Here is a 24,499-nt window from a genome sequence, read left to right as displayed (position 1 = left end):
AAGGAGAAGGAGAAGGAGAAGGAGAAGAATGTGTTGTCTAAACTTAGCTTTTCTTCCTCATAACCTTCCTGGATTGATGAGATCTTACTCTTTCCTGCTCTTTCTTTAGCACATTGTCGTGAGTAGGGAAATGATGATGGAAGAAAGGTCAGAAGGTATGCTGTCTTTCACAAGATTATCCATTGTTATTTTTGTTGCTTGTCATGGAGTTGATTCCAAATCCTGGCTACTCCACAGGGTTTTCTTGGCTGTTTTCTTAAGCGAAACAGATTGTCAGGTCTTTTAAAAGTGGTGCCCTGGATGGGTTTTAATGTAAACTGGTATAGTGCCATTTACTTGGTGTGCTGCTAAACGAAGGTCAGTGGTTCAAATCTACCATATGGCCCTTGGAAGAAAGATGGGCAATCTTCTACCAAAAAGCTTTACAGTTTCTGAAATCCAGCGGAGGGTCACAGGAAGCAGATTCAATTAATTTGACAACTCAGTTTTTTGGCTTTAGGGACATCTAAAGTGTCAGTTATTTAATAATTAAGAGATTACATAATTCTAAAGCAGCGTAGTTAGGACAATTATATTATATAGCTCAGACAATTATATCTTACAGTTCTCTTCTTCTACATATGGGAATGTTTTTCCCTGAACTCTGCCTCTGTTCTGGCTTTCATTTTTTCTCCTCCTTCTTTTATAAACATCTGCATTCAGCTATTTATCCATCTCACCTTTTGACACTGTTGCTCTTGAAGAATATTTTTCCAGGATCTGCATGCCAAAAGTCTAGACCTTTAAAAAAGAATACACAGATACAAAAGCAAAGTAGGGCACTTATTTTACATGGCCTTGATAAGCTGTTGAGTTATAATTTGCCTTAGCGTATTAAGAGTTCTTTAATAGGAGTTTGAAATCCAGGACATTTTAAGAATTACCTATATATTCCACAATGTATGAAATATGTATGGACAGAGGGAAGAGACAAATACTTTAAGTGGCAGCCCTGTTTACCATGTTTGCAAATACCATAGTTTGATATTACAGAAGAAAAGAAGAGAAATAATTTAATAGAAAGAATATATTTTAACTTAACATACTCAAAGTCATATCAGTTTTATCACTTCCTACCTTTGCAATTTAGAATGAATCAATCTAACTCTGTAGGGCTAATTTCTTTGACCAAGTAACAAATGTCATGCCATTTTCTTATATTGGTTGGAGTATTAATTTTATATTTCTTTCTAGCTTTAAACATCTCTGACTATATGTATTTGTAATTTTCAACCAATATTCATAGATACCTCATTTCTTTATTGAAAGCTCAATAAACATACTATATGTTATGTGGTAGATACTACACCTCACAGTATCCTTATGAACAACAGCTTGAAATCTTGCCCTATACTGTGCCATATTCACAATCACTAAAATGCTTAAGCTGAATTTTGCAGTCTCTGTGTCATTCCGTATCAATGAGTGTCTTTCCCTTTCACTGATCTTCTCATTTTCACAGTATGATGCCTTTTTCAAGATTGGTTACTCCTGCCTGGTGCCCAAAGTATGAGAGATAAAGTTTCGCCATCCTTGTCTCTGAGGAACAACCTGGTTACACTTTTTCCAAGACAGATTTGTTTGTTCTTCTGATTGTTGTTGTTAAGTGCCGTTGAGTTGAGTACAACTCATAGAGACCTTACGAACAAAAGATCTGAACCCTGTTCTATGATTATGATCATTTCTCTAATGTTCATAGAATTTCCAAAGGCCTGTTGTTTAGGAAGTGGATACCAATCCTGATTCCAAGCCTGTCTTAATCTGGGATTTTCCATGCCCTGTCCACCATGAGTAGCCATTATGGCATAGCATTCAGTATCACAGCAACCCCAAGTTATCACAGTACAGCAAACTGACAGACAAGTGCTATACCACTTAGAACAATGTTTTTTCCCAAACACAATCAGTAGCAGATACCACAGACCTGAGGGCCCAACTGACTTTTAAATACAAAGACCCACCTACCAGGTCCTGATTGACTTGAACAAAAGGCTTGCAGTCCACAGCTGATTGTTGACTAAATCCAGGCAACTAATCAGCTTACACACAATCTTTAAACAAACAAAAAATTACCCAACAGTTTACACCCAAATTTCAACTAAATCAAGAGAACCTACCCTCCAGAATCCAACTGCTTCACAGATAAGGCTCCACCTGAAGACTTAGTCGGGACCTGACAGACTTTTAAATACAAAGGGCTACCTACTTGGCCCTGATTGACTTAAATAAGAGGCTTCCACAGCTGATAGTCCTTCTGATAGATCATGGTATTTTTAATACTCCAACACCACAATTTAATATGAGAAGAATTATGGGTTGTTGCAAATAAATATTCTAGGGTGCTCCAAGAGTGCAGTAAATAAGAAGTTGCACTGGCAATCCAAAAGCAGGCGGTTGAATCTATTAGCTCCTCCTCAGGAGAATGAGGAACAATTTCCTCTCAAGCAATTTACAGCCTCTGAAAACCTGCTGTATGTTCAGCTATGAGTCAGTTCTGACTCAATGGAAGTACATAAGTTTAATTCCTTCCATCAGTTTTCTTGCAAAAATTAATAGACTTTCAGAAACAATATGGTTCTTTCTTAAATAACTGAATAAAATAGTAAAAGAGTTCATCCACAACTGCTTCCTCCACACTCTGGAATGTCCTTTATTACATCTGTCTGGAACTGCCTATAAAATCAACTTAAATCACCTTCTCCATGAGACTTTTCAAAGATTTTGACTCTTAGTAACTCTGCAGGGCAGAATAGAACTATTCTGTGGTGTTTCTAAGGCTACACATCTTTCTTCTATGAAACAATATGTAAGTTTGAGCCAATAAAGCAGCAAAAGTCCTTGGCACAGGAGAGCCCATATTGAAATTAAACACTCCTTATTTTGTGTACATAAACATGCATTCATTTTATTAAACTTTAATATAAAATTATTTCTCTTTGATTTGAAATTATTTATTTAGTTGTTTATTGTAGACAGTTGGCTCCTGATGATCAAATATTAATCTCTAATCTCTCTGTATCAGTGCTTAATTGCTTAAATTTGGCATGTATTCAATAAACATTTTTTGAATACATGACTATTTAGTATTTTCTCAAGTGAAAGCTTGCACCAACATACTTAGACCTAAGATCACCTCTGATCACTTATGCTTCATTCATCTGGACAGTAAAAACATATAGTTCTTTATTCAAACCTTAGTGATCCACTGATTAATCTTTTAGCTCTAGAAAAGGCTGGTCTTTTTTGCCTATGTAGGAGCTCTATAGGACAAAGCCTTGAGAAAATGCTCCCATAAATTCTATGGCTGAAAAAAACTTTACTGGGTAGTTCTGCTTTGTCACATGGTGATACAATGGGTGAAAGTTTACTAGATAATACAAAATGATATTATTTAATCCTAATCTCTTTTCATTACTAAGCTATCATTATATTACAGTATGACAGAACCCAGAGAAATCATGAGGTTGGAAAGACAAAATCCAGAAAAGGATATAGAGAAAGAATAACTGGGAGGTAATGGGGAAAAAAAGAGGATCCTTTTTATCAGGATCTCCTAAGAGAAGACAGCAATGCATTTTGTGAAAAAGATGTCTGTCTATAGGTGGTTCTCTTAACTGTAACTTTAGAATCTTTTATTGAGGTCAAAGGTAAACTCTTCTCCATCTCATCTGAAATGTTTAACCATCTAAGATTTGACTACGAGCAGTAAGCTTTTTTCCCCATCTAAATAGAAAAAAGGTAAGGAGAAATAAAATTCAGCAGAGTTTTGAAAAGATAATTTTTAAATCAACCCAAAATATATTTGAAACTGTGCTAAAAAATACACTTAACAACTGAGGAGGAGGATTTATCTTTTTAATATTCAGCTTTCATAGGACAGAGGTGTGCTATGTTTAGAAGACAGTACAGCAGAGCTTTTAAGAACAAACTCTCAGAGTCAGGAAAAAAGGAGAGAAAAATTTCAGCACTTGTGCTTATTTACTGTGTGATGATGTAGGAAGTTTATCAGTGGATCCAAGCTTCACTTTTCCTGTCTGTAAACTGGAGTCATGGTAGCTAAGTCAGCAGGCTGTCTTGAGGATGAGATCAGATAATGCGTATAAAGGATATAGCAGAATGTGTGGTGTGTAAGAGCATTAGCTTAGTCAGTCCTCAAATCTCTGCTGCTCTTCAGGTGATTCCTACTCATAATGATCCCAAAGAATAGAGTAGAACTGCCCCCATTGGGTCTCCAAGGTTGTCATTTCTATGGAGTCTGGGTGTATTACATTGGGCTGCTAACCGAAATGCTGGCAGTTTGAATCCACTAGGTATTTCTCAGGAGAAAGATAGGCAGTGCACAATCATGAAGATTTACAGTCTTGGAAGCCCCAACTTAATCATAAGTTAGAATAAACTTGGATGCAGTAAGTGTGATTTTTATTTACTTCTTTAAACATTTATGCAAATGGATTCCACATCTTTCTTCCTTGGAGCAGCTAGTAAGTGGGAATTGCCAGCTTTTTTCATTAGCACCTGAGTACTTAATCACTGTGCCACCAGGATCCTTGGTGGATAGATAGATAGATAGATACATAGATAGATACATAGATACATAGATACATAGATACATAGATAGAATAGCAAGTGAGTGATGGAAGGATTTGTACATTGTTATCAATTTCAAAGAAATAGAGATTGAATATTAATTATGGAAGCCATTGTATTAATAACTGAGTAAAAATGAGAATCAAATGAAAGGTCATCTTCAATGTTCTGCTTAAGAAGAAGGTCTTGGAAATGGGAGTGATTTAGAGATCTATTTGTTTACTCTTCACTATTTTCTTAAATAATACCTCAACTCTTATAGTAATTAATTTTAATTTTTAAAGCTACCATTTAACAACTAGAAAATACCTTTGTGTTTGTAAAGAATATGACATCTCGAAATACCTGGGCATAGGACAAAATTAACATAAGTTATTTTTTTTATACAAATAAATCTTTGACATAAGAAACTGCTTTAAGTAAGAAATAAACAAAAAGTAAGCATAGTTAATAAGCATGAAAGAGAATATTTATGATAGTCAGCATAAACATATACTGGTCAACATAAACACTCTAACTTGGCTGCTGTTGTTGATTGCTTTGAGTCGAGCACGACTAATAGCAACCCTATGAACAAAAGGCCTGAAGCCCCTCTACAACTATTGACATTTATCAAGGTTCACGAAGTTTGTGTAGGCATGTTGTTTAGGAAGTGGATGCCACCCCTGCTTCCAAACTTGGCTATTACTAAACAGAAAATAAAGAGCATTATGGGCATAGCTTCCCTTTGTGAGCATATTTCATATAAAGAAACCAGGTGTGTATGGGAATAAGAAATGTGATGTATGCTATAGCTGATGTAAAACAAAAACAAGAGTTTAATTAGCCCAATATGCAACCACCAGATGGTATGTATGCTTGATTAAAAAACAAAAAGCCCCACCTGTTACTTAAAGCACAATGAGTGGGCTCATAGCTTTCTACCCTATTCATCGACACCTCTTGCTCTTTTACACTTAACATTTGTGTTTACTAGCGTCTTTTATTTTATAGCACAGAAAGACCTTTTAGGAAGTAAGCAGAATAAGACAGAATATACATGTTTCCAAAAGTGAAAAACCTTTGAGATAAAAAAAGATTCTATCGTTGATACTGAATATGTTCTCCTTCTATTTATCTCTACATAAAAATTCTCCACTTCCGTCTGAAGTGTACTTATTCCTTTCTTAACCATTTCCCCCTCTTCATTGTATGTAACCTTTTAGAAAAAACCATCTACTGTCATTAATATAGCTGTAATCTGATTTAATTCTCAAATCTTCATCTTCCATCTTTATGTAGCTAAATCTTTATTTCTGATGCTTTTACTTTATTTTTTCCATGAATATTTAACAGAATTAAGTTTATAATTTTCACCCTATCACACTGTGATGACTCCACTACTTTTTTCATTTTATTTTTTTAACTTGTCAATTATTTTCTTTTGGTTAATGGCTTCAACTTTTATCCTAAGTATTCAAGGAAAAAATAGCATTATATGAACTTCATACCGTTATTCATATTCCTTTCCCAATATGTATTTTAAGTCTCACATTCTAAGTTTTTGAGATTTAATTTCTAGTCATTATTGTTGTTGTTGATTGCCTTCAAGTTGAGCACAACTCATAGTGACATTATGAATAAAAGGCCTGAAGCCCCTCTACAACTATTGACATTTATCAAAGTTAATAGAGTTTCTAGAGGCATGTTGTTTAGGAAGTGGAAGCCACTCCTGCTTCCAAATTTCTAGTCATAATGCCTCCATATTCCTTAATATGTTCATTTTTTATTCTCAACTGAATAACATTTGAAAAACATTCACTTTCCTCAAATAAAGTTAATATCATTAGAATAACATCGGAGACCTCTTTTCCTCCAAATCTCTGACATTTTAGGATTTTGCTATTTCTTTGTCTCAGTCTGTAATGTCCTGACCAATCCACCTGCTTGGAGACAGAAACACGTTCATTCTCTATTAATTCATTGCTCTAATGTCTTCTCTTCAATAAACTACTTCTTTACTAAAATTAATCACATAGGTTTTGAGTACTTGAACTTGTATTGCATTATTTTCACTGTGTCTTACTACTTATTTACTTACCACTAGGAAGTTTCTTTGAGGGGGAAAAACAGTATTGTATAGATTTTTGTTTCCCTTGCTCACAATCACACAGTTTACCATATAGATATTATGTACTTTTGAGGTGTCATATATTAACTCAGATCTTCACAATGTTTCAGTGAGGTAGGATTGTTATTCATTCCCGGTTCCTGCTGAAAAAGCATGCATGGAGGAGTTAAATAGGGTTGTGGTTTGTTGTTTTTTTTTTTGGAGATGGAATAGATAATAAATTGCAAAATAACAATTTAAAATCTGACTTAACTGCAGAACCCAATTTAATGTAGGAGCTCAGATTGAGAAATTAGACAGTGCAAATGTGATGTAGGGACTGGTCTGGCCAGGTGACATTCTGAGGCACTATTGCTTATAGGAAATAAAACATATATACACTGTTGCATAGTTAATGCAATGGTTGTTATAGGTTGATCTCTTCAAAAACAAGAAGTCCTCAAGTGAACATATAAAGTGTGTTACGGTTCTAACTCAGAGACTGTCCTGATGATAGCTGCCTTAGATAGTAAGTGACAGTGTGGATATTATATGATCAAAATATCACATAAAATGCTGTCTTCAAAGGAAACATAGTTTATTTTATTACTTATTTTTATTTTATTATCTGATTTTTAATTTTTGTACTATGCCTCCCAAGAAATCTTAACCAAAAAACTAAGAGGTAAACAATTTTATTAATCTAAATGTAAAATGAACAATTATTAGTCTATTAGCCCATAATTTTCCTCTATCTTTAGCATGCACTCAAGCAGCACCCTATCGTAGTTAGAGATGATTACAAAAGTGTGAAAGCAAAAGCAATTTTAAATCAGTTAACAGCAGTGTAAGTTCAACACGTGAAATAAATCCCTTACTTTGAACTGACAAAGCAACATGCAGTGTGCATTGAGAGAAAATTGGGTTTTCTGGCATGTCATGAAATAGTGGAAAACAAAACTATGGCTTGAAATGGTATAAAATTATCAATCTGTCTAGGGCATCCACTTGTTTGGCTTAGCTCTGAGGGAAAGCACAGTTAAACGATGGAAGTAGTTACTGTATCTAGAAAGAAAACATTGACAAGATGGCTACTAAAGTACTGGGAATTTAAAGGGAAGGCAGATTTAAAGAATGAGCCTTTAGTTTTGATGGGCTTAATCAGGGGTTAATGGCATGCTCCAGTGAAAAGAGTGAAGAACTGAGCCAGAAACAGCAATCCAGGGAGTAAGATTCAGAAATAGAGTATTCCATTCACAGGAGGAAGTGCTATCTCTGAGGACAGCAAGTCCTTCTTAGCCAAGGGGGAAGACCTGGAGATACTAGGAAGCCTTGTATTATTAAAGATAAACTCTGAGAAGTAGCATTAGAAGGGCTCTGCCTAAGAAGTATGGGATAACTTTCTTGGTACGAAGAAGGGTCTAAACTTCGGATCAGAAGCAAGAAGACACTTGGAACATTTTTATGAAGAAGAAACGAGTTAAGAAGACATTTTTATGGAGAAGAAATTAATTAAAGAATAAATTGTTTCCTGCCAGCATTAAAGACCAGGTTGTAGCTCTATTGCATAAGTTTAGATAAGACTGTGTTAGACAGGCAGATCAAAGAGATTTTTTGTTTGTTTTCAGACATCAAGATAGAGAAAAACATAATGAGTACCATTATGTTTCATGATTAATCAAATGTAACTAAGTAAATTATTAATTATTATAAAAGGAACAGAACTAGTATAGAAAATGCTCACTGAAATACGGATAACATACCAAAACTCATGGTAAACATTTAATCTTCAAGATATCTCTGAAGATAATCACAATGTTTAGTCCAGAACTGGGAAACAAAGTACTTATTGATAATTTATTTACTAAAAAAGAATAATCTGCAACTAATGCTTTTGTAATGATACTATTTCTTATATTTGGAGGAAGCCTATTACATAGTACTATTTGGCTACCCTCACAGACTCAGACCACTTAAAATAGCTCATCGAATTGTTTAAAGTCTATTTGGTATACAGAACACAAGTTGTCATTTAGAAATACTGCTTTCATCAGTTCTGGGTGATTTTGAAAAAGAATTTTGTCCCTGTTTCAATTGGAAAGGACCCTGAATGTTGCTTTCTTTTTTTATAGGACTGTATGTGAAAATGATAAGTGAGATCTATTAATTCCCCATAGCAACAATCAAGTGTCAGATGATGGTTCATGAAAGACTTGATGCCCTGTAAGCCTGGATACAGTGCAATTACAATACATTTTTATTTATATATTAAAAAACGAGCTCTAGAGAGATTCTACCATGAAAATGCTTCTGAAATATTATTTCCACTATACTAAAAACTTTTCATGTGGCGATTTCTTGTAAAGTCTAGAAAGGCTGTCAAGATGTTATGGAAGTTTACTTTTGTTTCAGAGCTGATTGAATGTGTACGAAAACTAGAGAATGCCTTTGGGGATATTTCCCCTATATTCTAATTATTTTAATAATGATAGAGGAAATGTATGGTGCTGTTGTTATGCACCAATTCATGATGACCCTTTGTGACAAAGTAAAACCGCTCTATAGATACTTTTAGGCTTGTAAAGGTAGGTAGTCAGGAATTTTCCACATTGGAGTGGCTGAAAAATAATTTCATATCACATTACCATTACTAGCTTTAATATATTTCATATATGGAAAGAGAAACCAGAGGGTAACATTAAAGTGACTTCTTAAAGATTGAGTTGCTGTTTACCTCTCACTGTCTTTGATTAACTTGATACTTATTTCAAGTTTTCCTTATGATTATTTTAGTTTATTATTTTTAACAGAATGAAAAACAAAGATAAAATATTTTCACATGCAATATTACAGAAGTTATCCTTGTAGACTGTTAGAATCAAAGTTAAGGTTAAGTGCTGATGAGGATTGAAACAGGGTGTGTGTAAATGATGATGGTGAATCTAAAAGAGGAAGATCCTGATAATTCTAAATGTTTTTTAAAAATAAGGTGAAACTTATTTGAGACACACTGATGATAGCAGATTAAGTCTTTACGCAGAAGGGAAAAAATGCCATTACAAAATTAGGTAAGAGGGGCTCATATTAACCATAAATGACAGAGTAGAATTGGCCTATTGGGTTTTCTATGTTGTAATCTTTATAGGAACAGAACACCAGGTCCTTTCTCTCACAGAACTGAGGCTTCCTAAAAACCTTACAGTCATTATTGAATAATTTAAAAAATATAAAAATGACAAAAATAGTTGCTGTGGCATCAGGAATAGCATTGAAAAAAGAAGATGAAATATACAAAAATACTGATAACTGCTTAAAGGAACTTTCGCCTTCTCTGATTAACAAGGAACATTTTTTCCTCCTATCAGACAAGAGAGAATTGTTTTGAGTCATGTTGACCCTTCTCCAATGCCTGACAGTTTTTGCTTTTTGGTGAACTAATCTATAATCACTTTACATTGGCCTCTGTCCCCAGCCAATACACATCTGTATCTCATCACTTAATGGTGCTTCTGCTGAGTCACTGACCACATAAAGTGGTATCTCACATATCCATACCACTACCCATCCCTGAACTTCTAGTAAAAATGTGAATTTATGTCTTTAGCATTTTTCTAGGGTGGTTTTTCTCTTGATAATTTGAAACCTATATTTAGAACTGTAGAAAATGAGGTTTTAAACAAAGCAAAAGCTAGCATATTTCAGGATAGCTTAGTTGACCCAGATAACATTCTGATAAATGATGAAAGACATTTATTAAAAGTGAATTTCTAAATAACTCCCTAATATAAGATTTAAATGTATTTTGATAATAGGATTTTGAGCTGCATTAATGGAGGGTTTATGTCTATATTTTGATATATTTTCTGCATCATTCGACTGGTCTGACTCCAACTAGAGAATTACAATTATCTCTAGATGCTGTTTCTAAGACATTGACCAGAAGCATGCTCTTAGAGAATGGCCAGCATGTTCATTGATGTGGAGACTGCATCCCACAAGGACTACTCAAGGAGAACAGGAATCTTACCCTAGGGGAAAAATGTCCTGAATGACCAGGACTGCTGGCCTACATCTCAAAAGAACACTCTCTGGAAATAATGGGGAAAGCTATTCTTTTTCTTACTAAGAGTTAGAACCAGTAGGCTACAGATGAAAGAATTGTCTCTCATTAAAAAGGATTCTTCACAAAACACCTATGAGATATCATCTCACCCCAGTCAGAATAGCAAAATTTAACAGAACAGCAAGCAACAAATACTGGCGAGGTTGTGGAGAAACTGGAACCCTTATTCACTGTTGATGGAAGTGTAAAATGGTGCAACCACTGTGGAAGGCAGTATGGCACTTTCTCAAAAAGTTGCGAATAGAGATAACATTTGACCTAGCAATTCTGGGAATTACTGGGAATATACCCCAAAGAGAAAACCATAACTGACACCCAACCAGATATATGCACACCCATGTTTATCGTGACTTTGTTCACAATATCGAGGAGTTGGAAACAACCTAAATGCCCATCAACAAACGAATGGATAGAGAAGCTGTGGTATATTTACACAATGGAATACTATGCTGCACTGAAAACAAGGAACTCATGCAATGTTATTAAAAATGAGTGACCCTGGAGGACATTATGCTGAGTGAAGTATCTCAGTCACAAAAAGACAAGTACTGCACGATGCCACTGTTGTAAAACAGGACTGACATTGGCATTGGAGGGAAAGTGAGAAAGATGGGTTCAATTATATATATATATATATAATGTATATATACTTCACTGAAACAGATGAGGGAGAAAATGGATTAAAAGGGTTATGTGATTAGGTATTTTTGTCATGACGGGAGTCCAGAGTGAGGGCTGCATTGTGGAATGGACCTGGGGGGAGGGATTGTGGAACAATGAAATAATTTTTCTTTTACTTTTCCAAGAGGGTAGTGTACTAAGGGGGAGGGTTGAGAGGAGAGAAAGGTGCAACAATGAATGAATGGAAATCCAAAGTCTCTGTAAATTTTCATTGAAATAATAAATTTAAAAAGAAGAAAAGATGATTCTTCAATAGAGTTGCTCTTCTTTGATAACAGCTAGAACTTTCTTGTTAGAGTATGACTACTAGAGGTGGAAAACTATTATCAGAGTTGCTTAACAAGTTGTTCATTGGAGAAATATCTTTTTCTTTTTAAAGGTTATTTTTAATTATTATGGCTGGTTTATTTACAAAATTCTAGTACAAATTTGAACAAATTCTTTCAATTTCCCTCATCCCACCACCCAACAAATTGTACAACCCAATGATTAATCCCCCCTTCCCGCTGTATATCCACATCCCTCTGCTTCCAGACTCTCCCACCCCTCCTGGATCCTTCTTTTAAGATGCTTTCAACTTTCAAAGTGTGCATTTTACGGAGCATGTATTTGTTGATTATATGCAAGCCAAGCACTCTACTATTTATTTTAAAAAGATCTGTATATTAAATTAATGCTACGAGAAGCTCTACCAATCAATTAGGATGTCATGACATGTGTAAAGCTAAGTAGAATACGGTGTGAATCTTGCACTCACTGAGAGTAAACAAAGTAGTAAACAAAATACTAGGGAGACACAAGTAGTCTACTTTAAAAAGTCAACAAGCATTTATTATGCATTACTGTATTACCAGCGATGGCCTGGTGGGCAAGAAGTTGCTCTGGCAACTCATGGGAGAAAGATATGCAATCTCCCAGGCAATTTAGAGCCTTTGAAAACCTGCTGCATGGTCAGTTAGGAGATGGTTCTGATTCAGTGGCACACAGCAACAGCAAACATGACTGCTATGCATTATACTACATGCTATGTTCATGATCTAGTGGTAACAATCTCTGGTGGCCTAGTGGGAAGAAGTAGTGCTGCCAAAACAAAGGTATGTGGTTCGAATTCACCAGCTATTCCACAGGAGAAAGATGGGCAGTCTCATTCTGAACGATTTACTGTGTCTGGAGTGTCAGCTCTAGATCAGTTCTGATTCAATAGAACATAATAACAACAACAACAACAACAACAACAACAACACTCTTCAGAATGAAACTGAGCCCCAAGTTCCCTGAAGTTTATCTGCGGGATGGTGAGGGTTTGTGATCTAAAATAAATTATGTTCCCTTATCAGTTATACTTTACTATAAAAAAAGAGCTATTTCTATAGATAAATACAAATTGTCCCTGGCATTTAATAATCTCTTGATCTGTGATTAGAAGTGCTATTGCCTGCAGAATTAAATTATTAGACTAGATGCCCAGGAAATACCAGTTAGATGTCAAATATATACTAGAATGTATTGAGGCTATAAATAAAAAAAAATCCCACCACCTTTAGTTAGGAAATTAAGCAATAACATGAAATATTTTTAAATAAAAATGAAATAATTTAACAGTTTATTAAATCATAATTCCATATTTTTAAAATTCAATTGTAAGTAACTTTAATTCCACAGTTTTGCAAATTTTGTGGATTAGGTCAAAAGAACTTTTGACATGCTTGTTTATCAGCTATTTTTCTGCATAAGATAATCATCACCATCAGCTCAATTTTATATTCTGAAAGACTGACTTAGTGATGTGTATTTTTATTTGATGTTCATTTACATTTTCCTTTTTGTCCATTTAATGTAATTCATGTCTTGACTGTAGATTCTCCTTGATGGCAAGGATATCAACTTGTTTTGGATTCAGTTCAAGACTCCAAGTCAGGAAATGGATTTAGAGATAGCATCTCATCAACATGTGCTTATTATTTTTTTTTCAGTGTTCTTGAAAGAACTGCATGCTTTTAACTTAACACACCTATATTTCATTTTTACCAGGTGATTGAGTGTTCTGATTTATTTTATTAATATTCCTGTTCAAATACTTTTCTCAAATCTAATTCTTATCTGATTATATTTGCCTCCAGAATTTAATGTGCTTAATTTTAGTTTTAATGTTGTGTTATAAAAATTCTAAAATTAATTGTTTTCACACTTGGGCTATCTAGAATTAGTTGACTATCAAAGACTTATACTAAGGATGCATACTAAAATATATTACACACAATCTTTTCACAGAATTATATTCGCAGAACACACAGATCTCCTTTTAAAATGATAAATATTAGTCTTCCATAACCTATTTACTGAGTACTCTTAAACTGTCACTCACGTTTACCTCTGTTATCTCAACAACCACATGCAATATGTTTCTCTTATAGTTGAGAAGGTGAATGTCAAAGAGATTAGGGAATTTGTCCCAGATTATAGGGTGAAAGGAGGCTGTCCTGAGACCAGCACAAACTTTCAGTGCTATCTCTTATTCTATGCATTAAGTCATGGGATTACTTGATTTATACTATACTGTGGAATGTTTACAGGTCATGAATTAATCCAATGGTCCAATGAAGAAACTTCTTAGTAATTGTTAGCCATCAGCATTGATTGTAGTGATTACTGATGACAACACAACTTACTCCTGTAGAACATACTTTTAAAGTGTCATGTACTCAAATAATTCTGCTGTGTTTTAAACACGGACAGGAACAAATATTTTACTTTTGTGTATGTTTGTGTATTAATCAGTTAGGGAGCTCTGGTGGCCTAGTGGCAAGAAGCTGAGCTGCAATCTCAAAGGCATTGCAGTTCAAGGCAACGAGCTGCTTCGCGGGAGAAGGATGGGCAGTCTCCTCGTCTGTGATTAACAGCCTCTGAAAACGCATTGGAGGGTGTGCTACGGGTCAGTTCTGACTCTATAGTATACAACAACTATAAACAATAACATAAATCAGTTAGCTTAATAAAGAATTAATGCTAACTATCTCTTGGTGATTTGAAGTATATTTTGACAAATAACATTTAGTGTTTTTTCCTTGAATTTTTGTTTTCTATAATTGCTATAAAATTTTCAGTTTTTTTAAAATTTGATGTGTGGATCTAGATTTATCGCGTTGATAAATGGATATAAACATTATATATAATTTTTTCCTTCAAAATCTATACTATTAATTAACTATTTGTGTAAAATTTTCAAATGATGAACACATCCACACTCACTGATGTAGTTAGTTTACAAAGAGCAAGTGGTTATGTTAGCATTACCTGACAGACGGTGGATACATTGGTGGCAAATATAGCAGTGCTGAATTGGTGGATATTGCTGGCTACATTGCTGCCAAATTACGTCATTACATGACAGTGAAACCACTGAGAATCTCACCTCAATCAAACTTAGTGATCAGAGCCAGTACTGCTCTCATTTCACACCTTGGCATTTGTTACTGCTAGACCATACCATCAATGTGCAAAATAGTTGAACAGTAGATTTTTCAATATTGTCATATCAGTGAAACATGAGATAAGAAGACAGTAAAGTAAGCCACATTTTTACTTGAAGAATTTTTAAAACCAGGTAAAAATTTAAGTGCATTTCTTTCAGTACAAAAAACCCCCACCAACAAAATAACAACTACTAAATTTTCTCTCTGTAATGTTAGATCATATGTACACAGAAGTTCTGAACTATTTTTTTTTTTAAATCTTTGAAACATAGAAAAAGTTAGAAAGCAGGCTCTTGGCCAACTTTTTTTTCAAAGGAAATTGGAAACTCAGGAAAATCACTTATTGAAAGGTGTGAATTTGTCATTTTCATATAGTGGTTATTCATATAAGTACTATAATTAACACAAATGAAAATATAGTAAGGCTAAGAAGTATGAGGAAAAATTATACCAAGATTAGATTTGGTAATATATCTTAACTGTGAAACTGTGAACATGGCTCAGGTTTAACTGAAAGGAATTATTTTACTTTCAAGTTGCATTATTTTCCATGGCTCTGACTAATTTGCAGGAGATAATTGATAATATCTGGAAGAGTGCATTAATATATAGAACTTGAAATGTACGTTGTTGCTGTTCATTGGCATCTAGTTGGAACTGACTCATAGCTGACCCTCCAGTAGGCTTTCAGAGATTGTAAATTTCATGGTAGGAGATTGCTCATCTTTCTTCCATGAAGCCTTTGCAGGATTTGAACTACTTGCCTTTGCTTTGCTAATGCAATTCCTTACCTAGTAGGCCATTAGAGCTATCTTGAGATGTATGTAGTTGTTATGTGCCATTGAGTTGAATATGACTCATAGTGATCCTATAAACAGAATATCTGAACCCTGTTTTATCCTGTGTATCCTCATCATTTCTGAAACCCTTGAGCACTTTGTTCCAGTCATTATCTATCTCATTGAAGTTCTTCCTCTCTTTCCCTGACCCTCCACCTTGCCAAGAGTAATGTCTCTTCCCAGGGAATAACCTTACTTAACAACATACTCAGAATATGTGAGATGAAGCTTTGTCATCTTTCCTTCAAAGGAGCACTTTGGCTACATTTTCTCCAAGACTTAGCTGTTTGTTCTTTTGGAAATCCATGGGATTTTAGTACTTTCTTCAACACCAAAGCTTAAAGGTGTCAATTCTTCTTATCTTTCACCCTTATTCATTGTCCAGGTCTCATATAGGCTGAATATATTTAAAGATTAGTTTCCACAGCCAAATATCACCAATTCTAAGATGAAGTGAAAAAGTAAACTTCAGCTCATTTAGCACAGCAGCCATCAAGAGGTATACTTTTATTTCTTCACAAGGGCCCTGCAGTTGGCCTTGATCTTGGCACCACCTACTCTTGTGTGGGTTTCTTCCAGCACAGGGAAGTAGAGATCATTGCAAATTATCAAGGCAACGGGACCATCCCAAGCTGCGTTGCATTTACCAATACTAAACTATTTATTGGTGATGTGGCAAAGAATCAAGTAGCAATGAATCCCACTAACACAGTATTCAATGCCAAATATCTCATTGGATGAAGATTTGATGATGCTGTTGTGCAGTCTGATATAAAACACTTGCCATTCATGATAGGTGAACTGATGCAGGAAGGCCCAAGACCCAAGGAGAATAATAAAGGAGAGAACAAAAGTTTCTAACCAGAGGAGGTTTCACCTATGTTTCTCATGAATATGAAGGAGATTGCAGATGCCTACCTTGGAAAGACTGTTACCAATGCTGTTTTCACTGTACCAGCCTACTTCAATGACTGTCAGCGCCAGGCTACCAAAGATGCTGGAACCACACTGGCCTCAAAGCTGGCTCATCAGTGAGCCAACTGCCGCTGCTATTGTTTATGCTTTAGATAAAAAAAAAGTTGGTCCTGAAAGGAATGTGCTGATCTTTGACTTAGGAGGTAGCATTTTGATGTGTCAATCCTCACTATTGAAGATGGAATATTTGAGGTCAAGTGTACAGCGGGAGACACCCACTTAGGTGGAGGAGACTTTGATGATGGAATGGTCAACTATTCCATTGCAGAGTTTAAGCACAAGCATAATGTAGACATCAGTGAAAACAAGAGGGCTGTCAGAAGCCTCCACACTGCTTGTGAGTGGGCAAAGTGCACACTTTCTTCCAGCACCCAGGTCAGCATTGATATTGATTCTCTGTATGAGGGAATCAACTTCTATGTTTCATTGTCCAAACTGTCTTTGAAGAACTGAATGCTGATCTTTTCCATGGCATTCTGGACCTTGCAGAGAAAGCCCTGAGGTATGTCAAGATAGACAAGTCACAGATCTATGATATTATTGTGGTGTATAGTTCTACCAGAATTCCCAATATTCAGAGAATTCTTCAGGATTTCTTCAATGGAAAGGAATTGAACAAGAGCATCAACCCAGATGAGGCTCTTGCCTGTGGTGCAGCTGTCCAGGAGGCCATTCTTTCTGGAAACAAATATGAAAATGTTCAAGATTTGCTGCTCATGGCTGTCACTCCACTTTCCCTTGATATTGAAACTGCTGGTGGAGTCATGACTGTCCTCATCAAGCATAATATTACCATTCCTACCAAGCAGATGCAGACCTTCACAGGCTGCTACAACAACCAGCCTGGTGTGCTCATTCAAGTCTACAAAGGTGAGAGCATTCCATGAACAAAGATAACAACCTGCTTGGCAAGTTTCAACTCTCTGGTATACCACCTGCACCTTGTGATGTTCCTCAGATTGAAGTCACCTATGACACTGATGCCAATTGTATCCTTAATGTTTCTGCTGTTGACAAGAGCACAGAAAGAAAACAAGATTATCATCAGTAAGGACAAGGGTCACTTGAGTAAAGCAGACATTGACCAAATGGTCCAGGAGGCTGAGAAGTACAAAGTTGAAGATGAGAAGCAAAGGGCTAAGGTGTCTATGAAGAACTCCCTCGTGTCTTATGCATTTAATATGAAAGCAGCAGTTGAAGACTAAAAGCTTCAAGGCAAGATCAATGATGAGCACAAGTAGAAGATCCTTGACAAGTGAAATTAAATGATCAAGTGGCTCGATAAAATTGAGACTGCACAAAAGGAGGAATTTGAGCATCAGAAGAAGGACCTAAAGAAGGTCTGCAACCCCATCATCACGAAGCTGTACCAGAGGGCTGGAAGTGTATCTGGAGGCATGCCTGGCGGCTTCCCTGGTGGTGGGGCTCCTCCATCTGGTGGTGCCTCTTCTGGACTCACCATTGAAGAGGTTGTCAGCCAATCTCAGTACTTTAACATTGTTCCACAGTTAAAAATTTTGAAGGATCCAAATTTGTAGCACGTTGCAATGCCAAAGTTGAAAATGCTGAACTAAATTTCTGGACATTCTCAAAACTTGAATATGGGACATGCATAAGGAAAGGAAATAACATTGCATTTTATTATCACTGTATTGTAAGTGAAAAATGCAGTGTTTCAAAGATGTATTTGAAGTTGACATAATTAAAAATTAAACTTTCTTAATTCCTTCCTGAGGCATTTCTCTTTCTTTTATGATTGGAAACACAACATGTCTACATTCCAAACCCATCTCTACATGTTCAGAAGGTTCAACTCTACAAACAATGTTAACAATATTTGAAATAGAAGAATCTCATTTGATAGTAGAAAGTTAGCAGAGTGCAGATTGGTATTTTGCTCTATTTTTCAGAATTCCTTTCTAGCATTAGAATATCCATTGCACAGGAGAAGCAGCAACGAGGAGTTATTGCAGGAGATATACCTACATGGTTGCCTAGTGGTCAGGAGTTTTGTTGCTAACCCAAAAACAGTTCCAATTCATCAGCTGTTCTAAGGGAGCGAAATGAGACTCTCCTCCAGTGAGAGGAGAGCAGGTCAGCTATGAATTAGTTCCCATTAGAGGCACATGACTACAACAACAACAATTGAGCAATGGGCAAACTCCTCCTGTAAATACTGGACATGGATGATCTCTGATGCAAACTCTAAAGATTCATCAACTGTCATCTAGTCTGAATCAACTCATTGCTGACTCTCCATTGACTTTCTGAGACAGTTGTATCTTTGTCTATCTTTCTCTGAGGCTCTTCCGGTGAATGGAAATTTCATGGAGGTACAGCCTTTGGGTTAGTAGTGCAATTTCACATGGATTATGCTGCTAGAGCTCCCCAAGAGAAAATAGATTAGAGAGAAATGAGCTTTTACAGAACTCGAACTGCTCCTGTGAACAAAGCATACGGATAAAAGGTTGACTGGATGTTTTAAAAGAATTATAAGTAATGAGTTAATGAAGCATTTACTCTGAAGTAAAACATAGCAACTTGCATTCATATTTACAAAATAAATAGGAACATATTCATATCAAATCACTGCCACTGAATGATTCTGACTCATATTGACTCTCTGGGAAGAGCTGACCTGATGCATAAATTCCCAAATCTGTAAATATTTGCAAAGCAGACTCCACATTTCTCTGCCATAGAGCAGTTGAGTAGTTAGTTGGTGGATTTGAAGCAATGACCTTCTAATTGGTAGCTGAACACTTCAACTACCGCGATACTAGGGTGGGTGGGTGTCTGTCTGTGTGTGTGTGTGTGTGTGTGTGCCACTATGAGTTGTACTCAACTCAGTGGTACCTAACAAAAACAACAACAATATATATTTGATAATTATGTCAACAACAACATATATTTGATATTGTTATGTGCCTTTGAGTTAGAACCAACTCATAACTGATCCTCCAGTGGGTTTTCAGAGGCTGTAAATCCTCGAGGAGAAGATTTCCCATGTTTCTCCCATAGAACAGTTGGTAGATGGAACTTTCTGCCCTTGAGTGAGCAGAGAAAGTCCTTATCCATATGAACACACACACACACACACACACACACACACACATACATACACACGTACATGTGAAATACATGCATGTATTTCAATATATTGTTATATGAATTAACAAAGTTATAGATAAAACACATCAAAATTATAGCATTGACTGAGGGAAAGGAGGTGTGGATGCTATGCATGCAAGCAAAAAAGAAAAAAAGGTGCAGAAGGAGGAAGATTCCCGAACACCTTAGCTTAATTTGATGCCTCTTTAAAAAAAATATAACCAAGCTCTAAGTGACTAAATTTTATCCTAAATATATTTTACTTCCTTTCGAATTCACTTATATCACCCAGAAGATTGTGAACTCTTCGTTTTTCCAGTTACAATTTCCAAACCAAAGAAGATTAACCTCATTTTTTCCTAATTTCTCATGCCCAGGTGTGTTTTAGCAAGTCTCAATAGACGAGGTGTGAGACTAGATTCTCTTATTTCCTGGTCAAAGCTATAAGTTATTTGCTGACTTTGTGAGCAAATAAGTCCTGCTTTGTGGTCAGTGTTTTTATATAAATAAAGCTCTGGCACTGAGGAGAAAAATGAGGACTTGATTAAAGAATTGACTTCAAGCTAGGATTGATTTGCTCTAGGAATCGATACTGCGTTTTCAGTCAGGGAAAGCTGCAGCTGGTGTCGGCCCAACAGCAGATTATGCTACTAAAAAATGGAACATGTGGATGCTAGAAAGAAAACTCGCTACAAATAGAATCTGAATTTTGTTTCTGAGGGAGATTTTCAAAATAATGTTAAGTGCTAAATTTGAATGTTCTATTTCATTCTGTCTCAATAGCTCTTTTTAACAGTTGTGCTTCCGATAGACTGGTCTGAGTCCTAATCTTAGCCTCCGTAGGAACCACAGACCAATAACCGTGTCATTTCAGGTTGGTCCTTTCTCACTTTGTAGTGTTTATTACAGGACCTTGCTCTGGTGGCCTAGTGGCAAGGAACTGCACTGCAATCGTGAAGGCACACACACAGTTTGAATCTATCTGGTTTGAATCCACCAACTACTCAGTGGGGGGAAAAAAGACAATCTCCTCCTGTGTTATTAACTACTTCTGAAAACCCGCAGGAGGGTCAATTCCAAATCCACTGTACACAACAACAACAATAGTAGGTTGATTTCTTTGTGGAGGTGTGATATTTGACTTGCTTTTTCTCTGAGTCAGTATCTTCTTTCCCAGACATTCATATTTGTCACTATTCTGGGCACTTAAGCTAGAATTTAAACACACAGCAGAGTTTTTATTTGATACTTATTGATAGAATAAGATGTGATTCCTGAGGGCTAAAATGTCTATTTGTCTCATTTTTAGTGAATGATTTTTTAACATGTAATAATGACATTTTTTTGCCACTATTAAATTGAGGTATTCACTGCACAATGAATACATTTCACATAGTGTTGGAGGGTTGGGGGGGCTGTTGCCCTTAGAATAGAAACATTCATCTGTGATGGTTTGAGGAGTGCCTTATGTTTATCACTTGGGAGGAGGTGGCAATATAATAGTGTGTTTCCCCCTCTCTAAGCTATATTTTTATCCCAAAGCACTGAGAACTTTACTGCTTTAAAAATCTGAAAAGAACAAGTTCTCTTCTCTAGAAATTAGTTGCTGGTTCATGTAGTTCTGCTATTAAACTAAACTCATTCATAATAAAATTAAAGTTTTACACATTTATATAAAAGTAGCTTCTGATGGCTTAGTGGTAAGGAGCTGTGCTTCTAACCCAAAGGCATGGAGTTTGAATGCACCAGCTCCTTCACAGGAGAAAGATGATCAGTCTCCTCCTGTGTGATTTACTACCTCTGAAAACCCCCTGAAGCTTGAGCTACGAGTCGGTTCCTACTCAATGGTACACAGCAATAGGGTTGCTATGAGTTAGCGCCGACCTAACTGCACCTAACAAGAAGAATTGGTTTCTGCCTTTGTACTTAGAATACTGCCTGCATTCTTCTTCTGTCACATGATGATGAAGTCCTCCATCTAGTATTTGATAATGCTCTTGATTCTTTATGTCTGTTACCCCAACTTTGTTATGTATACTGAATCATCTCAATTTAAATGGGGAATAAATGGAGTTTGAAGGGAGCTAAGTGATCGACCAAAGTAATCAGAATAGTAGTTCTTGAGGCCAGAGGCAGAGGTTGTGTTTGAGAAAAATTGTATGGTGTTTGTCTACCTATCCTGCTTTTACAGAGTCACTCTGGGAGCCTAGAATATAAAGGGCCTGGTAGAGTTGAGCCCTGTAATGACAGATTGAGATATGACCTGATGATACAGTTTATCTCTAAACAATATAAATTCCTCTTTCTACTCCTACCATACTTGCATACTTTATAGGTTTTCTTTCTTCTACACTAAACTTTCTGTGGTTAAATTTAATACCATTGTCTCCTTTCTGTTCATATGGTTCCATTTAGTCAGCCTGACTTCTCTTGTGGCTTTTGATCACCACTCTTGGACTATCAGGAACTCTGGTGTCCATTTATGACTTTTATTTCTCCATTTACAATGATTACCCTATCTGAGTATTACATTGTCATCTCAAACTCAACAAGAGTAGGAAAAGTGCTTTATGAAGCATATATGTAAAGGCATATATGTAAAATTGTCCTTATTCTTTTCCAACTTAGAAAGAAATATTATTAACTCAATGAGAATCTCAAAACACTTGATCATGTTTATGTGAAATCTATACTTGGACCAGGAAGCAGTCCTTAGCACAGAGCAAGGAAACACTGCATGATTCAAAATTGGGAAGGGTGTACACCAGGGATGTGTCCTGTCTCCATACCTTTTCAATCTGTATGCAGAACAGATCATACAGGAGTCTGGGCTCTGTAAGGAAAATTGTGGCATCAAGATTGGAAGAAGACTCATCAACAACTTGCGTTAAGCAGATGATACAACCTTGCTTGCTGACACTGAGGAGGACTTTGAAGTGCTTGCTGCAGAAGGTCAAGGACTGCAGCCTTCTATATGAATTGAAGCTCAAAATCAAGAAAACAAAGAATCTCACCACTGTACTCATTGGCAGCATCATGATAGATAGTGAAGAGATTGAGATTGTTAACAGCTTCAGTTTGCTTGGCTCCACAGTCAACACTCTTGGTATCAGCAGCCAGGAAATTAGAAAACAAATTGCATTGGTAAAGTTGATTGTCAGGGACATTTCCAGAGTACTGAAGAGCAACTATGTCAATCTGGATATTAATGTGTGCCTGATTCAGGCCAAGCTGAACAATGACAATGTTTAAAAGAAGGAATTGATGCCTTTGAACTAGATGATCTGTTCTGCATATAGATTGAAAATGTATGGGTCTGGTCCTTGGAGAAAGACATCATGCTTGGGAGGGTGGAATAACAGCACAGGAGAAAAAGACCCTCGATGAAATGAATTGATTCCGTGACTGGGATAGAGGGTGTAGATATGTCAGAGTCAGTAAGTTTGGCTCAGGATAAAGCGGGGTTCAGAACTGTTGTACATAGGGTTTCTATGAGTTGCCAGTGACTCATTGGCACATAAAAGCAATACTCATTGATAGTGTTAGTCTGTCAGTCATTGCCATAGAATTAGAAGCATCTCATAGCTAGCCCCTTAGATAGTTTCCAGTAGTGACACATTCAACTGGGAAAAAAAAAATTTGCTGATCTTTTATCCACAGAGTTACTTGTAAATTTGAACCAGCAGAGAGCTGGGGCTTTGGGGATAGCAGCACAATATCCTCTGGACTTCACTCCCAAAGCTTCTTAGTGTTATAGCATTGTTTTTAGATGCTGTCATGTCATCTTTGAAAATACATTAAACCCCTGCCCTATCTTGCACTATCCTCAAGCTATTAGCAATTCTCAGGTCCATTGTTGTAGTTACTATGGCAATCCATCTTGTTGAGGATCTCCTTCTATTTCTCTGACCCTCCACCTTTCCCAGGTGATGTATTTTTTCCAAGGAGTGCCCCCTCCTGTCAACATACTCAAAGTATGTGAGACAAAGTTTCACCACCCTTGCTTCTGGTTGCTTTCCTCCAAGACAGATTTGTTTGTTCTTTTGGTAGTTTATGGAATATGCAGTATTCTGCTGACTGTAAAATTAAAGATTATTGATTCCTCTTTAATCTTCCTTGTTCATTGTGCGACTTTGAGGCACAAAAGGAACAATTGACAGTTCTATGGCTTGCATCAGGCGTACCCTAGTCTTTAAACTGACAACTTTGCTCCTGAGAACACTGTAATTATAGAAGCAAAATCTAAGATTATTGAAGTAAGCAAGCAAACAAACAAATCCCGCATCACACAAACCTCAGTTTGTTTCTTAAAAATGCTAGCTCAATCAAGAAAGACACAAATTGATATAAATCAGAATTATATAAATAGCTGAAACATGTTTGCAGTAGAATAGATGATAATTAGCATCTCTAAGACCAGGCTGGGTTTAGAAGGGGTCGTGGTACTAGAGATATTGTTGCTGATGTTAGATGGATCTTGGTTGAAAGCAGAGAATACCAGAAGAATGTCTATCTGTGTTTCATTGATTATGCAAAGGCATTTGACTGTGTGGATCATAACAAACTGTGGCTGACTCTGAGA

The 24,499-nt window shown here is 36.2% G+C and overlaps 1 protein-coding gene and 1 pseudogene across 1 annotated transcript in view; both read left to right on the top strand.

The window, feature by feature from the left end:
- The window catches only part of LOC102867875, a 19,657-nt pseudogene extending 1,313 nt beyond the window's left edge, over nucleotides 1-18,344 (top strand).
- Nucleotides 1-24,499, top strand: part of LOC102858384 (fibroblast growth factor 14-like) — a 936,720-nt gene that overhangs the window by 230,658 nt on the left and 681,563 nt on the right. The window lies entirely within an intron of this gene.

The sequence above is a fragment of the Elephantulus edwardii genome, unplaced genomic scaffold (genome assembly GCF_000299155.1).
Source record: "Elephantulus edwardii isolate Elephantulus edwardi_28Jun2011 unplaced genomic scaffold, EleEdw1.0 scaffold00003, whole genome shotgun sequence".
In the NCBI taxonomy this organism is placed as follows: Eukaryota; Metazoa; Chordata; class Mammalia; order Macroscelidea; family Macroscelididae; genus Elephantulus; species Elephantulus edwardii.
Note: the sequence above shows the minus strand (reverse complement) of the source record. Positions and strands in the feature narration are given on the sequence as shown.